Source organism: Thalia democratica, chromosome 2, assembly GCF_965202585.1.
Source record: "Thalia democratica chromosome 2, ktThaDemo2.hap1.1, whole genome shotgun sequence".
In the NCBI taxonomy this organism is placed as follows: domain Eukaryota; kingdom Metazoa; phylum Chordata; class Thaliacea; order Salpida; family Salpidae; genus Thalia; species Thalia democratica.
Genome location: NC_139166.1, coordinates 16,875,344 through 16,883,987, shown reverse-complemented (window position 1 = coordinate 16,883,987; position 8,644 = coordinate 16,875,344). Strand labels below are relative to the sequence as shown.

The 8,644-nt window shown below is 25.2% G+C and overlaps 3 non-coding genes across 3 annotated transcripts; 1 reads left to right on the top strand and 2 right to left on the bottom strand.

The window, feature by feature from the left end:
- Window positions 1–2,278: 2,278 nt before the first annotated feature.
- Trnag-ucc (transfer RNA glycine (anticodon UCC)) lies at window positions 2,279–2,350 on the bottom strand. Its single transcript has one exon. It is a non-coding gene; the product is annotated as a tRNA-Gly (tRNA).
- A 3,372-nt stretch (window positions 2,351–5,722) lies between these two features.
- Trnay-gua (transfer RNA tyrosine (anticodon GUA)) lies at window positions 5,723–5,808 on the bottom strand. The gene is given in 2 exon segments: window positions 5,723–5,758; window positions 5,772–5,808. It is a non-coding gene; the product is annotated as a tRNA-Tyr (tRNA).
- Window positions 5,809–8,176: 2,368 nt separating this feature from the next.
- On the top strand, window positions 8,177–8,249 carry Trnaf-gaa (transfer RNA phenylalanine (anticodon GAA)). The gene has a single exon. It is a non-coding gene; the product is annotated as a tRNA-Phe (tRNA).
- Window positions 8,250–8,644: the final 395 nt, after the last annotated feature.

The window sequence follows — 8,644 nt, the reverse complement described above, 5'->3', positions numbered from 1 at the left end:
GGATAAAGAGATTACATTCTTTTTTTTACTTCTTTTCGTTTTTTTGGGTGGCACGCATGCTCCAGTGTCCCTCCCCACGCTACGCCCCTGTTACCAACTATAAGTTAGAAAACTGCACTTCAAGATACCTTAAACTATTTCAATTATATTTTTTACAAGTAAGATAATCGCTTCACAGTCTTTAAAATACTTAAGAATTATGAAAAATAAATGTAATTTCGCACTTATCTGAAAATATTAATTTAAGCATTTTTTAAAAGCTTACTAAAAAGCTTTAAAATAGATAATTTATTTAAAATAACTATAAACACTATTACATTTTATACCACTTTAGTTTTGTATCTTAGGTAAGAAAATAATACATATATCAAATATAAGCATAACCTAATTAAAAAGGTTTTGTTATTTATCAACATTTAAAAAACAACAAAATTTTCAAAAATACTACACGTTGACTTCTTTAACCTACAGGTGATTTTAGTAAACAAGTTTACATGATTGTGTATTAACAACTTATATACTTAACTTAACTTTCATGTGTTTAAAGTGTTACAGCTTGAAAGCTTTACTTGAAGTCTGAAAAACATTTGTTATTTATATTAAATAAAAATTATTTTATACTTAAAATAGCATTTATTTATCAATTTAGTATACTAGTTTCATCATGCATTTAAATAATATACCATTTTATGAAACGTAAATTGTTTTAGTATTAATTTATTTTTATAAGATTACTCGAAAATCATTAAACTTTTGTGCTACTACTAGACTAAAAAATGTGTGTAACAAGCTTTAATAAAATTTTAACTGAACAATTTATAACAGAACAAAAATATGTGGAGGTATAAAAAAATTTGTAAATATTTTTGTTTTTGTAACTGACAACAAAAACAAAGTAATTCAAACAAGTAACTTATTTACTAGTTTAAATTAGACTGTTATTGTTGCTAGACTACACAGAAACTACTTTTAAACATAATTTAGATATAATAAAAAATTGCAGTATGTGTTGTTGCTTATTTAAGTAAAGCTAAGTACTTTTATAAAATAATTAATTAAGGTTAACTATTAAGTTTCTTAATTTTAATCACAACTAGTTTTCGATACTTATACTATGTTTGAATAAGTAACCATATAGCATCTGAAAAATTTAACTGTTAACATAATGTTAATATTACAATCATTAATTTAAACAAATTTAAATTTAAACAAACAGATTAAAACAAATAAGCTTAAGATTTGAAAAGAAAGTTTTTTTTTCTGTTTTAGTTAAAAATATTTGGCTTACGCTGAGTTATATTTTGAGCGAACGTTCAAATTTCATAATTACATCAAAAGAGCCTTAAGTTCTAAGGTATAAATATAAATTGAATTTTAAAGTATTATTTTACTTTTCTTAAAAAAGTAAGAAACTCAAAAATCGTATGTTGTACATAGAATATATCAGTATTATATAAAACATGAACCAAACCGTTAAATTGTTAACCGGTAATACACAATAAAAGAAATCAATGAGAGTTTGAATTAAAATTTATCAAATATGTAGCTGTAACAAGACTTTACTGCAAGTGCCCGGCTAGCTCAGTCGGTAGAGCATTAAACTCTTAATCCAACGGTCGTGGTTTCGAGCCCAACGTTGGGCTTGGTTTCTTTTTGTTTTTTGGTGAATGAACTATCTTTTGATAATAACATTGTTTTATTACAGCTGATTTTGTGTTTTTTATTTATTTTTTTTAATATCAAACAGAATCTAAAACAACATATTGTTTAAGCAGGGTCAACAGAACAATATTTATGAATGTATATTAAAAAGAAAATAGGTACAATTTATGACCTGTTTTTTAACGATATTTTCTAGTAAATATAACTACTAGTTAACTTTAAATGGTAGTACATAATTAAGTAGGTGAGCTTTACTTTTGATTTTTGACTTGACTACTAAACCATGAAAAAAATACAGTTATGTAAAAATTAAAAACAAGAGTATTAGTACATTCCAACAAATAACTAGCTACTCGAATTTTTTTTTCAATATCTTGTATCTAGTCATGAAAATAATTACTGAATTACTTGCTTACAACTTGATTCAAACTTTATAATTTCAAAATAAAGTACAGTTAAAAATTGTATATTTACATCAGTATTCATTCTACAATTTTTATTAAAGTTTCATAAAGCTTGCTAAAATTAGTTTGAAATTATTCATTTCTACTTAAAACATTTCATTATTCCATTCTTACATGCAAAATATTTCACTACTGTACCAAAAATACAAAAGTGCGTCGACCGGGAGTCGAACCCGGAACTAGTGCTTGGAAGGCACCAATGCTAACCGTTACACCATCGACGCTTGTCTCAAGGCGAAAAATTACTGTTTATAAACCCAAATGTCAAGGCAAGTAAATCTGTAGCGCACTCGAATGCTAGCATATGTTCGTTCAAGCGTTAATTTTTTTGCCCTTAGCTCGACAGAATGTGCTATAATATTTCGCTGCAAATTTTAAACGTGTTTTTGCTCGATAGCTTTGACGCTCGTTGAAAATAATCACGTGGTTTAGTAAACTGCAAACTTATAGAGACATTTTGCTTGCGTTGAATTTTAATTTACGTTGTTCGTTAGCTGTTGTTTAAAACTAATTAGTGAATTTCTTGACGTCATATTTAAGTTTTAGCTACTATGGTTTTTAAAAAAATTGTTTATAATATAGAACTAACGATGAATGGTGTTAATAGTCTGATCAAAAATTAAGTATTTTCCTACAGCTTTCTTTAGGTGAAAAAGAATACCTTAATAGCTTACGCTATCAACAATAATTATTATATACTACATTTCAGATGAATCATAAACAAATACTTGTTGAATTTTTTTTTCAAATATAAATACCAAATTCTCATTAGCTACAAAATTTACTAATTTCATTAAGTTATGTTAATTTTAAAGCTATGGCTTAAATTTTCTTAATTTAGTAAAGTGTAAATAAAATTCTCATTCTCATAGCCACTATTTAATTTATAATCTAATAAAAAAGCTTTGTATGAATTAAATGTTAATTAAAGATTAATCGTACTTATGAAAGGATTCTATCAACTATTTTTTATTATACAGATTCAACTACCATAACCTTACGATTTTTAATGGGATCAGAAGATTAAACTAGGCTAAATATTTTTATCCCAGTATAGTCTTGAGCATTTTGTAGAATAGTTTACTGAACGACAAAAATAAAATACCAAAAGTGTTTGGTCCTAGGACCTGGTGCACGAAAAAACGTTTCTGTTATCGAGTCGTACACTACAAATAGAATACAATTAAGGACCTTTCCAAATAAATACATTTAATAAGAAAGAAATAGTTCCCTGGTTTTATTGGTCATCATCGTGCTTACACAAACGTAAAAAAAGGATATACCTATTAATGTTTCATTCACAAATTTTACTTACTGCTTATGTTATGTTTGAATGCAAACATTTTAATTGTCTAAACTGACACGTCTAAAAGCATTATTAATTTTTAGTTTTGTTTTTTTTAACAACCGGCTTCTAAAATGTTTGACAAAGTTAGATATCAAAGTGACAACTTGGTTTTAACAAAATTTAAGTAAATTTTGATACTTTTACAAAATTTCTCAACTTTTTTCTACTAAGCTTAAGTAGTTGCAACTGTAAATTTGTTTCAGTTTTCAACCAAATAATGTCTGTTATTATTTAAATAAACGAAAATAAAATGGTAAATTAGTTTTATAAATAAATAAGCTAGTTTTAAATTGCGATATACAAATTTTGGTTAGTGTTACTATCAAAATTTTCTAGTTTGTACATGAATTGTTTTACTGTAATAAAGATAAAATAAGATTTTTAAAATAAATATTCTATTTAAAAATGGTTATAATTTAAAAATGAACAAAAACTAAATATTTAGCCGCTAATAAAATAGTTAAAAAAAAGTAAATACTAAAATGCACTAATATTCAAGTCGCATAAAATCAAAGCTAAATGAACACTTGATTGTTTATATCATCACAACAGTTGCTACTTTTGATAAGCAAATGCAGATACGCTGCATTTGATAACCACTTGGTTTATATACTATAAATTTTGAAGTTGCAACAAGCATTGTTCAGTGGTAGAATTCTCGCCTGCCACGCGGGAGGCCCGGGTTCGATTCCCGGACAATGCACCTTTACTTATTTGATTGAATATTGTCTTAATTTAGTTTGTTTTATTTTTTCTTATCACATCCGAGAGACTGAATTATTTAAAAAAGATTTTTTTTAATTTCTTTTCAACAAAAAAAAAGGAAAACTTTAAAATTTACTTTTTTAAATTTTTTAACGAGTTTCCCCTAAAAACTTAAAATTTATTATTTTGGTTTTTTATTAAAGATAACGAGTTGTTTTATACAACAATAATAACCAGCTTAACAGTTTTGTTTATTTTTCATTACTTACTGCTTAATTTTTCAAACTATAAACCAGAGAACAAATTATAATTGTATGCTTTTTGAGCTCGTACTTTAAACACAGCCAAAAAAGTGCAAATTTATCTAAATTATTGTCCTTCATACTATAGCTAAATCTAAATTACTAGTTATTTAATATATAAACCAGAGTCTCTGTAGTCTATTAAGTTTTTAAATGACTTTTGATTTGGTTTAGAAATTATTGAAAGTCATGATTTTAGTTTTTCTTCCTGGTCTTATTATATCACCTCTAATTGTAAACTATGCCATAAATACTTTTCTATGATAACTTTATATAAACTAAAATGTGATCCAAGTTTAAGTGTTTTTGAATCTAAATAAAAAACAGTTTCACTGTTTTTTATTTTCTTTTAACAACTAAAACTTAGTCCGGCTTTTTTGAAATAATTTTTATTAATGTTTCAACTGTGTTGTACATGATTAAGAAAATCATGTTTTGTTTAATGCATTTGAATAACTTGCTTGGTGTGTTTATTAACTTTGTACTAATTCGTATTAGTTTTTATTTATTTTAACTAAAAATGTTTAAAACTAAACTTCTTGACACTTATTTAAAGGAACAAGTTTTTCTTAAGAATAAGTTACACTTTCTACACAAACTTTTTACTTAATCAAAAAGTTCGAACTTAAGCGGCAGAATTTTTACATTTAAAATTAAGTATCAAGGTTATTTGTTATTCTTAGCATTGCTTTTTTGTTTTTGTAATCATAAAACAATGATAGATCAATCGGCTTTTGTTGGTTACCATTAATATATAAATGGTGCAAGTTTCAATATTAACGACAGAACTAACTTAAAAGTATAACAATTATTTCAATAAAGTCTTCTAGATATTTGTTTTTTGAAAATAAAAGATGACAACAATTAAATGAATTATTTTTATAATACTGCCTTTAAATACTTCATTAATAATTTTTAACAGTAATGTAAGTTTTATCACTTAAATTTATTTCGTTAAAGAAAAAACTAATATAAAACAAGGAGTTTGCCTGTTTTGGAAAAAAAAAATTAAACTACTAATTATTATTGTGTTTAAATATTTGATGTTTTGTATATTTATCTAGAAATTTAGTTGTTAACAAACTATTTAAATTATAACATGTCTTTTTAGTAAAATACTTCTTTATAAAATGATATTTCAAGAAATAGTTAAATTTGTTGATTTTAAAAATAAAAAATGTCAAACAAAACTATATTTATATTAATCACGAAAAACATAAAGTTTGATGAAACTAAAATAATCCTTCGAGCCGGAGTCGAACCAGCGACCTATGGATTTCTAACAACTGGCTACAGTCCACCGCTCTACCAACTGAGCTATCGAAGGCGCTGGGACAATGCACAAATTTGTGTTTATAAACGTTAGTGTTTGAAGCACTTGTGCACTTAACAATTGATTTTGTTTATTAAGTACATCAACACGGCATATTTTAACATAAGTATGCTTTTAAAGTTGAAAATTTTTTGATTGCTTTTATCAACTCACTAGTATGGCCTTATGCGCTTCTACTGTTAAGTTAATATATGCGTACCAATTGAAGTCTTTAAAGCTTAAAAATTTCTTAATACCAATTTACAAACAATATTTTGAGAGTAGACTTTTATAATAGTTTTTAATGCGTACCAACTGAGCTACCGAAAGTTGTTATAGTAAACATGATTGTTTTTTCTATATACTTAAATAATAACTGCATACCTTTACAATTTTTTTTAAAGAAGCTTGTAAACACCGAGAATAATATAAAATTAAATTAGCTTGTTTACATGTGGTTTAAATTGTAATTGTAACCTATCATAGTTCTTAAATCTAAGTTTTTGCACAATTTTATTTGTAAACAGATAAATATGTTTTATATGCTTTTATAACTATACAAAAATTAAATAAAAATTTTAAAATTGTAAAATAAATATTTTATAGATACATTCTAAACTTATGTAAAACAAGTATTACTTTTAATTTAGATTAAAAATATCAAATTTAATAAAAGCTACCATAAAATGTAGGAAATAGTGTTTACAATAAAATTGAAATTGTTTACACTTTTGAAATTTTTTTATAAAAAATGAACTAATAAATGTTTATAAGTTAATAAATAAATGTTGCAGTGTTAAAATTTACATAAATTACAATTAACAAGTCTTATTTTTAAACGGTTTAAAAAAAATTAAATTTAAATAAAACAGTAACTGATTTTATAAACGAAAAGTAAAGTAAGACTTATTTTCGTAATAAACAAATACAAATAAAACTATATAAATGTATTAAAGTATTAGTAAATAAATTTACACTAAACCTTCAAAGTATAATACGACTTTTTGGAATTAATTTTAAAGAAAAATACGGAGGTGGGTTTGAACCCACGCGTGCAGATCACAAACTGTTATGACGTAATTATAGAGTAGTTTTTTTTTTAAAGAATTCCACACAATGAAAACTAGAAATTTTAAAATACAATTTAAATTATAAACATACCCTAAAGAGTTAGTATGTCACAAACTGCATATGTCACAACAGTTTTGTGACGTAATAATGGAAACGTTAATTAATGCATTATAAACGCTACGAATCGCTTGTAATCACATGGGGGTCTGGCTCAGATTGTAGAGCACTCGCTTAGCATGCGAGAGGTACCAGAACTATGCCCGGCTCCTACACATTTAAATAATGGTTACAATATATACTTTTATCTTATTTGATTTTTTTTAACAATTTAGCTAAAATAAATGAGAGCACAACACTCTTTATTATTTTACTTGTTTATTTTTTTGTTTAATATTTAAAAAATACTAATCATTAGTAATAAAACAAGACCTTACTTTTAATACACAGCTTATTGCAGATCTTATTAGAAAAAAATCAGCTCATTGTTTTAATTATACATAATTTTTAAGAACTTATATTTGTCTGAACAAGTTTAATAAAGTTTTTAATAACTTATGATTACTTAATTCATTTTTAATTTTGCAAAGTCAAACATGATTTAGTTAATAAAAAATGATTTAGTAAAATTAAAAATGATTTAAGATATTCAAAGTGTAATAAAAACCGAAAGGTTTTTTCGTACACTAGGTCCTTTGATTAAATATTTTTGAGTGCTTTTTTTGCCGTTCCATAAACTATATAGTAAAATCAAACATGATTTAATTTAGTCCAGCATGATTTAGTAAAACTAAACGGATTTAATTGAGTCATACATGATTCAGTAAATTTATACATGACTTACAGTCATACAAAGGTTAGTGAAATCAAACATGATTTCGTAAAATAAAACTTGATTTAGTAAAATTTAACCTGATTTAGTTAAGTCAAATTTGATTTGATAAATTCAAACATGATTTAATAAAATTTAACCTGATTTAGTAAAGTCAAAAACTTTAATAAAGTGAAAAAATATTTTTTAAAGTCTGACACGATCAAGTAAAGTCATACATTATTTAGTTTAAAACATTTGTTAGATTCTGATTTAGATAATTGAAATATTTTCTAGTATAGTTAAACACAGTTTAGTAAAGTCGAACAAAATTTGTTCCTTTTCTACTTATGTTTTTATAATAAACAAATTGTCTGAAAATAATTTAGTTTATGTAAAGCAAATACTTTTCATGGGTGAATTGAAATAGCGAAAATGTTGATGTAATTCAGTATTTGAATTTGTATGATGTATATAAACGTTACAAAATGTTATTTTCCACAAGCCTCGATAGCTCAGTCGGGAGAGCGTCAGACTGAAGATCTGAAGGTCCCTGGTTCAATCCCGGGTCGAGGCATGCCTTTCACCCACTTAAAATGTACTTATCTTTTGTTCATGTTTAATTCACTTTACCTTATATAGTGATTTATTTAACATAGTTGTTTTGTTTCTTAACGTATATATTTTTTCAACGTTATGTAGTTGTGCTTTTTTATGGTTTATGTTACAATGGTTGTGCTTTATGCATTACAATCCCCAAGGTCTGAGTTAGGAGATTACTTTTACTAATTAAATATAAATTAAATGCTAAATATAAGGAGTTGTAAACTTTTTAATACTATATATCTTATTTAAGTTAGAGTCCAGAACACCTTAGTAACAACTATCTTAAAAACTAAGTATGTATAAGTATCAGAGTGATTAGTTATTATGTACTGCTAAATATATATAATACAAGTAAAAACTGTGCTA